The 13,768-nt window shown below is 50.3% G+C and overlaps 1 pseudogene; it reads right to left on the bottom strand.

The window, feature by feature from the left end:
- Positions 1-6,187: 6,187 nt before the first annotated feature.
- LOC147350657 (liprin-alpha-1 pseudogene) lies at positions 6,188-6,707 on the bottom strand (annotated as a pseudogene).
- Positions 6,708-13,768: the final 7,061 nt, after the last annotated feature.

The raw sequence follows: 13,768 nt of genomic DNA, 5'->3' as shown, positions 1-13,768 counted from the left end.
CAAGAACCCTCAGACAACAGAAGGCTACAAAGGCTAGAAATTATCCACATGGAACTGAACAGGGATCGATCTCAAATTCAAGTTAAAATAAGCATTTATAAAAATCAGAAAACAGCAACGAACAGAGCAGGGAAGTGACACACCTGGGTTGACTATGGACTCAGTGGAGACAAACACCTGCCTCAAAGTCAGGGACTGTGGCCAGCCCCTTCGCCTGGGCCTTCTCCTGAGGAAGGCCTCTGGGTCCACAGCCTGGCTGCCCTACCCAGGATGGGAGCCACACCACTGGTGCCCACATGGCCAGGATGGGCAGCACCGTGTCCACTTAACAGGAGGGCAAAGCAGGCCACAGAGCAGGCGAGTGGCACACCCAGGTCACCAACCCCAGGGGGACAGCGCTGGTCTGCTGTGCCCAGGAGAAGGGCTCCTGGGCACTGAGCTGCCTGAACTGGAGCACAGCCACCCCAGTCCTGCGGGAAGGCCCAGGAGTACTCGGTCAGTGGCCTGGGAGCAGGAGAGGGACAAGGAAGGCCAGCCCTTGGGGCACTGGACTCCAACAACAGGGGCTCATCCAAGTGACCCGAGGGGAGAGGCAGCGAGCTCCCTCCTGATGCTCCCTCCATCAGGGATGCCGTGATGGACACGAGAGCCTCTGGAGGAAAGGTGGCTGGACAGCACCATGGTTAAGTGTCCAGGCTCTGATCAGACCAGTCCGCACCGTGCTGCTGGGTGTGAGAGCCTGGGCAGGGTGCCTGGCCTCGCTAAGCCTCAGTGTCTATGTCTGCTGAATGGGGATAGCAGCAATCTGGATCTCACCTGGGGCTGAGATGACAGACTCGGAAAGCACGTGCCTGGCACACAGAGTCTCCTGCACACTGCTACCCACCATCATTAAATTGGCTTCCCGCAAATCTAACATCTATGGCTCTGATTCAGTCATTTCTTACATGAAAACACCAAGCGGAAATTCCATGGTGGTCCAGAGGTTAAGACTTGGCACTTTCACTGCCGGGACACTGGTCTGATCCCTGCTTGGGGAACTAAGATCCCATAAGCTGTGTAGCATGGCCAAAAACATAAGTAAAGAACATTTTAAAAATAAGAAATCATACTATGTCTATTATAAACATGCATGAGATGATCAGAAGGCAAACAAGTGGGAGAAAGGCAAACTGTTACAACTGTCCCAACGAATGACCTATTTCCAACAGAACCATCAGCACATTTTAAGTGGTGGGTGAGTTTCATCACTTCCATTAAAACGTCAATTATTCACCAGGACATAATCACACAGTGTTCATTCATGTTAAACGATAAGGACTCTTTAATACTTCACAGAGAAACAAAGGCGTGCTACATTACTAAATAGTTTACCTTTCGACACTGCTTCCTTAAATCACTAGGCTGATAGATGCATGCAAAGAAATGAAGAGAAACCAGATTCATTGCGACTCTGAAGCTAAAATTTCAAGAATCCGTAGAGGCAAATACAGTAAAGCAAAAATGATGGCAAACATGTAAGTGACATGAAGATTTACAGAACATATGACTGGAAGCAGAACATTTTTTTTGACCACAGAAGATAAATAAGCTATTCAAGATTTACTAGAGAAACACTATAAATTATTACTCAGGAAGATACCATTCTATTACAACATCATGATTTATTAAAGCACAGCATTCTGTACAACAAAGGGCCTTAACAGGTGTCTATTCTCAGCCAAATTTCTCTATAAGTTAGTTTCTCTTAATCAAAAACATGTTATATTTTAAATTAGTAATTTAACTGATGAGGAAGTTACCATAATATCTATTTTAACATTGAACAAATCTAACCAGCTCTTGGACATTAATGTAAAATCCTGACATAGAATTTGATTTAAAACTTCTCAGAATAAATTCATTAAAGCAAGTTCCCTGTGAAAATATGTAAGAATGAAAGCTAGCATAATAGCAGGTGCAGTCTTTACATTTTATTAACTATAGAAGATACTTTCTTAACGAGTCTAATAGAGACATTAACTGTGCAAAAGCTGATGAGATTTACAGTCTTAAATACAAGCACCAACACAGAAAGGATATTGTGTCAGTTCAGTTCAGTTCAGTTGCTCAGTCGTGTCCGACTCTTTGTGATCCCATGAATCGCAGCACGCCAGGCCCCCCTGTCCATCACCAACACTTGGAGTTCAACCAAACTCATGTCCATCGAGTCGGTGAAGCCATCCAGCTATCTCATCCTCTGTCGTCCCCTTCTCCTCCTGCCCCCAATCCCTCCCAGCATCAGAGTCTTTTCCAGTGAGTCAACTCTTCACTTGAGGTGGCCAAAGTACTGGAGTTTCAGCTTTAGCATCAGTCCTTCCAATGAACACCCAGGACTGATCTCCTTTAGAATGGACTGGTTGCATCTCCCTGCAGTCCAAGGGACTCACTCTCAAGAGTCTTCTCCAACACCACAGCTCAAAAGCATCAATTCTTCAGCGCTCGGCTTTCTTCACATCCCAACTTTCATATCCAAACATGACCACTGGAAAAACCATAGCCTTGACTAGATGGACCTTTGTTGGCAAAGTAATGTCTCTGCTTTTTAATATCCTATCTAGGTTGGTCATTAACTTTCCTTCCAAGGAGTAAGCGTCTTTTTAATTTCATGGCTGCAATCACCATCTGCCATGATTTTGGAGCCTGCAAAAATAACGCCTGACACTGTTTCCCCATCTATTTCCCATAAAGTGATGGGACCATATGCCATGATCTTAGTTTTCTGAATGGTGAGCTTTAAGCCAACTGTTTCACTCTCCTTTTTCACTTTCATCAAGAGGCTTTCTAGTTCCTCTTCACTTTCTGCCATAAGGGTGGTGTCATCTGCATATCTAAAAGTCCATTAATTCTACACTTAAGAGGATCATTTCTTTATGTAAGCACAATCTCATTTATGAATTACACATGATATGTAGTTTAGGATCCATCTACATTATGCTTATACCTGCGTGCTGCTGCTGCTAAGTCCCTTCAGTCCTGTCCAACTCTGTGTGACCCCATGGACTGCAGCCTACCAGGCTCCTCCATCCATGGGATTTTCCAGGCAAGAGTACTGGAGTGGGTTGCCATTGCCTTCTCCTGTAAATGCATAGTGATACACCAATTCAAATTACTGCTATGGGGGAAAAACACCATTTAACGAGACAGGAAGACAAAGCACAAACCCGACTAAGGGGACTCACGCTGTGGACCACAGCACTGCTATGACCAGAGGAAGTGGGGGGATGGGGGAGGGGAGATGGATGAGTAAACTACAGCCTCGGGGGCTGGGGGGGGCGGGATCTGGATTGAGGACGACTAAGCAGACAACAGGATGAGACAGGAAATCAAAACCAATGATGAAAGCAGACACACTGTCAGAGAACTCCAACAGCAAGGAAAACATACAGAACTGTTCTTTTCATAAATATTCGGAAAGAAATCAAGCATGAAACCATAGAGAAATCATCAAAGAATTTTAAATATCAACTAATTAGCCAATGATGCCAATTATAAAAACAGTGTCAAAAGACCACAAAATGGACTAGTTACCACTTCACAGGCCTCTAAAATGATTCACGGTTAATTTAATTATAAGCTGACTAACAATGCAGCTAACATGAAATGGGTGGTAACAGAAAAAAGAGATAATACAAGTCCAGTTACAAAGCAGAGTGTTGTACACGTGATTTCATGGGGTAAACAGCAATGCACTCACAACACCTAAGCTAAACACCCAAGAAAGCTGGAACATGTGCTTTAGAGCCGCACACTTTGTCACCAAAAGCCCTAGGTCGTCATCCCAGTTTTAGACTTGGAAAAGTGAGGCAGCCTGACATCTTCCCTGGGGCCCTGGGGCACTGGGCTTTTAACCTGGTTTCACACGCAGAGCTGGCCGGAGTGCGTGGCCAGGTCCATCAGCAAGCAGACCAGTGTAGATTCTTGGTTTTGTTCCCACCGCATGCCCTGTACCCTGTAGCCAGGCATTCCCAATGGAAAATGTGTTGCACGACTTTCCCACGCCATGACAGCTGCCTATAGTTACTTTCACAAAGCTGTCTGCTCCCTGAGAACAGAAACTTCCCTGCAGCTGCTGTGCCCAGCACAGGCCAGGCCCAACGTTACAGAGGCAGGCTCTGGCTGAGTTCATGATGACATGCTAAGTTGGTGGTCCAAATATCAAGACTAATTTGTCACTGTGCCATTGTGGAATGATTAAAGACTAGGCGGTTTAAAAACTTTTAGACCTCTGAGCGTAGCAAATGTACCTGATTTTCTTCTGGGTATAAAGAGAAAAATAAAAAAACAAACAAAAAACAGCGTGCTGGGGGAGGGATGCGGCAGGGAGGAGGCAGACACATACCAGAGTCATGATGCCCAGCTGGTCTCCCTCCTGTGCCAGGCTGTGCCGCCTCGTTCTGGGCTTGGGCAGGGGTGGGCAGGAACCAGCATGCGAGGAGGTGGGAAGCAGGTTGAGGGAGCTCACTGATTTAAAACGACAGAGGCTGCCTAAGCTCCCCCTGCCCTCCCTGCTCTCAGTCTCCTCGGCCCGCTGCTCCGTGTTCTCCTTCTCTTCTTTGATCAACCTAAAATAGAATAAAATGCATCACCTGCCTTTGTCAGCAGAGGAACCTGTCTGGACAATAAATTTGGGCTGGCATTCTGTGTCATGATTAGCAAATTCCAGAAACAGTTGCTCAATGAACATCTCAGCCAAAAGGTTCTACGTTTCCTCTTTTGAATATTCTCAAACTTAGAATAACTTAGCGTTGAGTCTTACTGGCCCCTGATCATTCACGCTTGATTTCACTTATTTACTCTAACCTTCTGCAGGGACCCTGGTGGCAACTCTCTTCCTCTGAGGAGATACCTCAAGTTGACAACCCTTACTTCCCCTGCTCTCAGGGCAGAGATGCATGTCAGTGCCTCAAGTCTTTTCCACTGGGAATCAGGAACTCTGTATAATCAAAACAGCAATTCACAAACAAGCTGCAGTTTCTAAACACAAGTCTCCAGACCAGATGAAGTGCTGAGTTGATTTTTTTTTTTTTTAAGGTTGTGTATATACAAACGCATCAATTGATGAAGTTCTCCACCAGCTTTGTGTGAGTTTCTGGGTTCATGTCAATGTGCTGCATTAACCTAGAATTCACAGTTTCTGCTCTTCTCCCCTAATGTGTGGTGGATGTTTTTATATAGCAGTTTAAATACACGATTATGCAAATAAAATGATTTTCAAATTAAAATACAAGATTCTTACAGACAGTAAACTCTCCAGCTTCACTTCTACTCATACATCTTGAAAGTTTTTCACTATTGATTACAAGTTGATGGACAGAATTTACCATTTACATCAAGTCAACTTGTCAAATAAGGAAAAATCACTTTTACCTGACAACTTGCTGTAAAAATAAAAATATTAATATATAACCATTCCATACTTCCTGCAGGGATGCAGAAAGATCATCTTTCTGAGCTCGTCTCTGCTCAAACACGGCCCACAAAGCTGTCTGTCTTGGCGTCAAATGGGCAGGCGACACCACCTGCGTTTGCTGGTTGTCCCATTCACCCCCTGCCTTTCCCCGGGATCCCCACACTCGGCCGACAGGAAAGGGCACCTCAGCCTGGGCTGACGTGGCGAGAACAGTCTGAGCAGCAGCTCTGCCTGGTCCTGTGCAGGGTCACCGGCCTGCGGCCACTCTGAACATGGACTCGGGACACGGGCATAGCTGTGCGGGTGTGGCACCAGGCAGGCCTCGGGGCCCCCAGCCACCCGGCCGCACCCAGACCCAAGGCCCCCTGCTCACCACGAGGGAGGCCTTTGGATTCTATCCCGTTTTGAAAATTGTTATAACTGCCAAGATGGTGTCTAAAGAAAACATCTTAAATATACTGATGAGATGTGAAAAACTCAAACACATGTCCTTGGACCACTGTCTTACAACAAGCCAATCTTCACACTGCATTAAGTTAAAAAGGAAAATGCAGATCTGAGTGGGAATTTGCCAACCCCAAAACTCCAGCTTTCACCAGGTGGCTTTTCACCAGAACGTGGGGGGCTCCGAGGGACACAGGAGGGTGCAAGGGCCATAGGGGACACCGCCTCGGCACCTCACCCACCTTGGGGCTCAGAGCTGACGGGGAACACCCCACAACGCCCCCCCACAGAGTGCTGACACCACACCGTGGATAGAACGCCCTGGCTGACCGAGCTCTATAAGCAAGGGCAATCTAAAAACTGAAAATTCTTGAAGCAGACCTGAGGTCAGGTTTCTTGCTATGGAACACTCAGATGTCCCTAGAAGACAGCTCCTCAGAGAAACCGAGTTTCTGGGGAGCCGAGTTCGCAATCACCCACTGAATCTCTTCATTGATGGTGTCCAGCTTCTCCTGAAGCATCACAGTCAGAGTCTTGGCATTGGCCTGCCCGCTGGGCGACAGCTGAGTGGCCGAGCTAAAGAGGGTGACCCTGTCGCCCTCGTCGTCAGACACGCCCTCGTCACTCTCAAATGCCTGGGCCACGTCGGCCAGCATGCTGGCTTGCTCCGCGTGCTCCCAGTTCTGCTCCTTCAGGGTCTGCATCTGGGCACGAGAGGACCACGTCTCGTCAGCAACATTCAGGGCAGCTCAAGTCTATCAGGAACTGAACCCAATTTTACATGGAAACCCTGACTGTGGATAAATGGGCCATGTTCATGAGACACTGCCATCTCTTAATCGAGCAGGACTGAAGAAACGGGCAGGGGGAGAATCCAGTTCCTAGATGGCCTGGTGACACCCAGGACAGCAGGCATTCTATGAGGTTATTCAAAAGGGTGGGCTGATGGAGTCAGAGACAGAAACTGAAAATTACAAAAATACATCCATGCCTCCATCAGCCAGGCTGGAGGAAAATAAGAAAAAAGAACCCTTCAGCTCGGCAGGCACTGGGTCCCTATCAGCGGTCACCTCTGGTACCAGTTCACCAGAGAGTGCCATCCTCGCAGGCTTCCAGCCCTCCATTTCCCAGGCTGGTCTGAACACCCACAGACAGGAGCGAGCAGGGTCAGCCAGGAGACAGGAGGGCCAGCCCCCCTGCGGCTCTCCTCTCTGGGCACAGGCCCTCGGGCTGTTCTGGGGGACGGCCCCTCGCACCACAAGTGTGGCTCTGTCATCAGAGACACACGGGAGAGGGCCCACGGGGCCCCGTCCCGCCCTCCGGCTCTCACACCTCACACCCTTCTCTCTGAAAACGTCCCCCCTGCCACACTGTCACCCAGGTCCTGCCTTCTTTCCCAAACATGACCTCAAAGGAACTGAGGGGCAGCCTCGAGGTGCTGGCTTGCTGGCTCCCTGTCCCCTGTGGCCAGTGCCCTCGCCTCCTGTCTTCATCACAACCCCACCCCAGGCCTGGGCTACCCCCTTCGCTGGCTCCAGGACCACCTGCCATCATTCCTGCTCCGCTCTAGCAAACCAGCTGCCTATGGGTTCACCCCCATCAGCCCGGTCAGCAAATCCTCTCCCTTCTCTCGCCTTCCAATAGCACAAGGGGAACCAGCAGATTCCTCCTCCAGGGCTCCCTGCAGCACCCACTGTGGGTCTCTGAAAGCTCCCTGGGAGCAGCCTCTATGGTCCCCTCCCGCCCGGTTCCTAGCTCTCTGCCAGCAGGCGGTGGGTGTGCCCCAACCTGCAGGGCAGCTCCCCGGGGGCTTGAAGAACCCATGTTACCAAGCCCCCTCCCCTCTTTGCCCTCCCCCACACCCGCCCCAGCATGTCTCTCCCTGGGATCCAGGCCCTGCCCTCCCTGCAGTTATTCCTGTCGCTTGCACCCCTTCTCAACCTTGGAATGCAGGGTTCCCCACAGCTCTACCCTTGCACCCCATCTCTCTCCACGGGCACCCACCTGGTGACTTTACTGTGCTCGTGGCTTTCAATGCCATCTGTATGCCCACGACCCCAAGTCCACCCTGAGCTGAGTGAGTCCTCTCCCGGATGCAGGCCGGAACACTCAGCTGCTCTCCTCACAAGTCCCTGGGACACCCCATGGGCTTGTCCACCTCAACAGGGCTGAGGCCCAGCTCTTAGCTCCCCGTCCCGGCAGCCCTCCTCACCTCAGGAAACAGGCTCTGGCCTCAAGCTGCTGAGGCCTGAGCCCGGGCTCCTCCCTGATGCGGCCCGCTCTCTCCCTTGTCCCCACTGGTTGACACGACCTTTTTTCTATCTCCAAGTGGCTACTTCTCTTCCTGCCTCGGGGTCTCTGGTTCAAGGTCACCCTCCTGGTGTCACCTTGCTGGCCACCCTGTTCACACACAATCGTCCCCTCCTCCTTGGACAACTCGGGCACTCTGGTCTCCTTTCCCTGCTCATTACTGTTCGACAGGCTGTGCGGGTTTAAAAAGGGGTCCACAAATTCTTCCCTCCTCCTCCCTTCAAGCGGCAGAAGGGGCAACTCCTGCTCAGCCCCTAAGCGAGGCAGGACTGTGCAGCTCACTCTTGCAAACAGAAGTGAAGGTGTGCGGCCTCGGGATCAGGGTGCAAAAGGCCCCGGGCTAAACCCCACGCTCTCACTCTTAGAGGGTGTTCCGAGGAGAGTCAGGCCATATGGGAAAGCCACACGGCAGGGACCTGGGCCTGTCCCCAGCAGCCAAGTGAATCTGAAAGCCTGCCATCCAGCCCTGGGGGGCCTTCCTGTGTCTGTGCCCTCAGGAGGCCCTGAACCAGGCCCGCCTGCTACAATGCACAGGCACTGTGGACTGTGAGCTGCTCCCTAGGAAGTCATTAAGCTTTGCAATGATTCGTTACATAGCAGTGGATAAAGGACACACACGGTTTTTAATTCACTGCTGGAGTCCTACTTCTGACCATGTCTGGCCCAAACTAACTGCTCACTGAATATGGAAGCTCAAAACACAGACATGTATGAACAAACACACGGCATGAATGAGGTGAAAAGATAAAGGCACTTAAACTCCCAATGAGAATTCTTCTCACTATAAGCTGATGGATATGTGTATCCATTTACTCGTAGGATGATTTCAAAACTGTGCTAATTAGTACCATGCTGGAGCTCACAGTAGGCCACAAGTTATCCAAATTGGTTATTTTAAGAAAAAAAAAAGCATGCCTTAAAAGTAAACTCTTAGCCAGAAAAAGGAAAATGGGAAGACATAAAGCGACCTATCAGCGCTTTGTTCCAAACCCACCTCAGGACCACAGTGTGAGGGGGCAGGTGCCTCACAAGGTGCCCACCAGGGACGGGAAGAGGGCCGCTGTGTCCTTGCCTCTGACAGCTCATCGTGCAGCGCTGCCAGCTGGCCTTTCTGGGGGCATTGTAGCACTGCCCGATCTCCTGAGTAGTCTGCTGACCAGTCTGCCACAGGGAACCTGAGGTCCAGAGCACTGCCCAAGTGGGGTCAGCTGAAACACACGGCAAAGAGCAGCGCTGTTAGAAGAAAAGAGAGCTCACTCTGTCAGTCGAGCCAGAGCCTGTCCATTTGGAAGATTGGCAATTTCACAGCAAAAGGGCCCCCGGGAGGGCACTGCCCTCTGGCTCCAACAGCAACAGGCCACCCGCTGCTCCACAGACACTCAGGGCTCATCCCCAGCAGCTGGAAAACTCCCATATGTGGGGAAGGCAGTGCTGACGCGAGGGTGTGGAGCTGACTAGGACAGGATCGGCTGTCTGAGGCTGGGGCATCCAGGGTCCCTCTGGAGCCCACTCTCAGGTCCCAGGGCGGGGCCTGCACCTGCTCTGCTTTCCCCTTGGCACCCCACCTCCCCTTCGGCCCACGCCTGCTCTGACCTCCCTCTCCCACGGGAAGTCTGTGGATCACAATCACCAGTCTGCCTGGAACACTGTCTGCACTGCTCTCATTGTTTTTAAAGGTGTCTCAAACAACCCGCAGCAGAAAGGGCTCGGACCCACACCTCGGAGCTGAGCACCACTGGTGTCTCCCATTAAAACAAAGGCGAGCGTGTCACTGGACTCTGGGCTGAACAAGGCCCAGCACAGATGCTCAGGCCCTGAGCACTAAGGCCTGGGCCTGCAGGTGCCAGGAGCTCACTCAGCAGGGGCCTGCTGAGAGGCAGGGTGGCCCCGCCTTGACTGTGAGCCACCTGCACTGCAGGACCGCCCGGGCTGTGCTCAGTCTTGTCCCTGGGAAGAGGGTGGTGCCTTCACGTGCAGGAGTCCCTAAACCTGGGAGACAGGACCTTCCTCCGAGGACAGGACACCCCATACGTCTGCAGAGTGGCCAGGGCCGACCACCAGCTCAGCCTGCTCGGGGTCACCCGCTGCTCTGCTCGACGGTTTTGCAAGGAATACTGTGTTGCATAGGAGATGGAAGTCTGGAATCTCCCGGAGCCACACCTGTCTTCCCTCCTGTCTCCTCTCCCTCCTGACAGAACTGCTCCCTTCTCTGCCCCACTTGCACCCAAGGGCCTGGGGCCAGAACACACTTGGGAACTGGGTAGGGGGTACGACACAGTCCCACTGTGGACTGCGGACCCTCGAGGGTCCTCTGAGGGCCACAGAGGCCTCCGGGTTGGGTCGCCACCCAACCATCACCTCCCAGTCCCCTCGCGGGATGCAGCCTCCATCTCTTTCCCCCTCATCACCCGAAGCTCTATCCCCCCCGGAGAAGGTCTCAGAGACAAGGTGACCAATTCCTCTGGGAGGCCCACTAAATATGCTGTGCCTGCCCTGCCTGTGAGCCAGGTTTTCAGTCCCCACTCCCTTTCTCCTGAGCCAGCATAGTGCTCCCCACCCAGCCCACAGTGCCCGCAAGCCCCACTCCGAAGCCCCACCTGTGCTGCTACGTCACTGCTGTGACCCCTCGAGAGCTGCCTCCTGGAGACACCCCTCCCTCGCACCAGCCGCTGTGGCCCACTGTCTTCAGAGCACAGCGGGCCCTCCTGCCCCGCGGCTGCTTCCTCTTCTTGTCTCTCACACTCACTGACACACAGGGGACTGGTGACCAGGCCCCAGGTTTCTCCATCTGAGCCCCCCAACCATGCCAGGCCTCGGGTCCTGGCACCAGGGCCCTCCTCATTACCCAAAAACCCCCAAGAGCAGGAGGCCATGTCCACCTCCTCTTTCTCCACTGTCTACACAGTCTGCCTCACACTCACCTTGTCCATCCCGGGAGCAGGGGTTCCCCACTTCTGACAGCACCAGCCTCTCACCTTGGGGGAGCTCTACCAGCAAGTCCAGCCATGTCCCCTATCCATATTGCAGGGCACGTGCTCTCCTTGAACTCCACCCACTGTGGTTTCGGACTCCACCTGCCAGTTTCTGGCTCTGCCTTTGTCTCAAATGATATCCCCTTACTCTAGAAGAAGGCTGGGTTGGGGCCCTGGACTGTGAGGATCCCCTAAGTACACAAACACAGAAATATGCGTATGGGCTCCAAACTGTCTCCTAAGTCAGGCTTCAAGCAGTAGTCGATTTCCTACAGATGAATGAATGTCACCAGTTAAGCACTTAATGACCTTTGCTAAAGTTTGTCTCTCACTTGTGACCATTTTTCCGTGAAGAAGCCAAAGAAACATTTAAATACTTAATAAGAATTACCACCCCTCGAACAATGAGGAAGAAAAAATCAGGATGCTCAGTAATCTGCTCGCCTCATTCACAAGCCAGGTGATTCCTCCCACCACAGTCAACGGCAAGTCATGTCTCAGTCTCCATTCATGTAAAAAAGACTACAGGTCATTAACCTTCTGCGACTCTTCCGAAACATCAGTGTCACAGTCTGTCAGGCCCCTCAAATGAATACACCCAAATATCAACTGGTCGCCCCCACACTTCCAAATCTCTGCCTGTGGTTTTGAGTGTTGTCAATACTGTGACTACCACTCCATGGTACCAAGTTTGACCCTAAGGAACGATGCTTGTCTCTTCCCTCTCGCTGGTCACGAAGCTACAGGCTCCTTGAGGTGCGACCATGAGCAACACCCAGTCATACTGTCCACACACCAGACAGGCCCTTGTCACACTCGACAGCGCTGAGGGGAGCTGCCCGGGGGAGCAGCCTACCCATAGTGGAAGGGAGCCCCTCGCACTCTCATCTGGTCCAGTTCAGCTCTCAGGGTTTCCAGGTTTAGAATCAGCTGGTCCTATGAAACAGCAAATGACACAGCCTGCACCGCTTGCTTTCCTGATGTAAAATGACTTGCACCAAAATGTGCAGAACAGGTTATGTGAGTAGGTATCCACTCCGAACATTTTAATTCTGAGAAAATGTTCTCTAGGAGTCCCTAGAAAATATAAACACTCAGAACAATATTCACCCATAAACCACAATGAGGAGGAAGTTCCATCTCAGGCACAGAAAAGGTTTCTCTGGAGGAAACATGGCAAGCCATTAACAACGATGAAGTCTGTAGAGAGAAGCTCGACTTCAGGCGGGGGTTCGGGTCAGGGGGACACAACTCACTTTATTGCCCTCACTCCTCTCGTTGCTTTAAACGGTCTCCATGGAGCTCACCTGCATTCCTGGGCATTCCTCACATTCATTCCTCTACAGCCCACTTCACTTCCTTATGGGGTAAAACAAGTCAAACGGGCCAAGTTTCCAAGTCACTCGACTCAACCTGGAAGCTCTGTGCTCTCGGCCATGGCAGTCACTTGCCTCGTGCAGCCCCTGAGCACGTGAGACAGGCTGGTGCAACACTAGATGTGGAAATCACACAGAAGATTTCAAGACTCACAGTGAAAGAAGGATGTCAAGGAGCCCATTGGGTTTTAGGAAATTTTTGATTGTGTAGGTGGCTCGTATTATCTTTCTGACGCACAGCACAGTCCACGTGAAGGGCTCACGCTTTGTCTCAGCTTTCAGGTGATCCCAGAAAGGACTACTCAGAATTCTGAACCACACATAACAGCCACACACTCTAAATTCAACTATAATGCAAACACATTCAGTGTTCAAAACCAGAAATGCTATACATGTTACAGCAGTGGATTAGCATAAGGAAAATGTAACTTGACTTCTGCTAAGCATCTGCTCAAACTCATGTCCATTGAGTTGGTGATGCCATCCAACCATCTCATCCTCTGTCATCCACTCTCTTCCTGCCTTCAATCTTTCCCAGCATCAGGGTCTTTTCCAATATGAAAATTCATATTAAAAAACTGGAAATAATTACCTCAAGCATTTTTTAAATGTAATAACAAAGTTGGCAAGGCTGTGTTTTATAAAATGAGCATCAATTCAATTTCAAGGTTTAAAAAGCTGTTTTAGAATCTACTGTATAAAGAAATGGAGAGAAGAATGATCTAGTTGAGATTGGCTTTGTGTTAAAAATTGCTGAGATTAATTGATGGGTCATGGGTATTTATTATACTACTCCATCCACTTTTGTGCATGTTTGAAATTTTCCATTGTAATACATTTAAAAACAGTTTATTTTCTGTTAGAACAGAGTCTTCTCCAGCAACACAATTCGAAAGCATCAGTTCTTCAGGGCTCAGCCTTCTTTATGGTCCAATTCTCACACCCATCCGTGACTACTGGAAAAACCATAGCTTTGACTATATGGATCTTTGTCAGCAAAGTGATGTCTCTACTTTTCAATATGCTGTCTATGTTTGTCATAGCTTTCCAAGGAGCAAGCAGTTTTTAATCTCATGGCTGCAGTCACCGTCTGCAGTGATTTTTGAGCCCAAGGAAATAAAACCTGTCACAGCTTCCACAATAAGGCATCGGCATTCAAAGATTTTTAAAGCAAAACAAAAGTTGACTTTGAATTGGCTTAGTCATAAACAGCA

The sequence above is a fragment of the Bos grunniens genome, chromosome 20, assembly GCF_055505025.1.
Source record: "Bos grunniens cultivar Pamir isolate PY7600 chromosome 20, Bosgru_T2T1.0, whole genome shotgun sequence".
NCBI classification, from domain to species: domain Eukaryota; kingdom Metazoa; phylum Chordata; class Mammalia; order Artiodactyla; family Bovidae; genus Bos; species Bos grunniens.
This window is presented reverse-complemented; position numbering and strand designations above follow the sequence as displayed.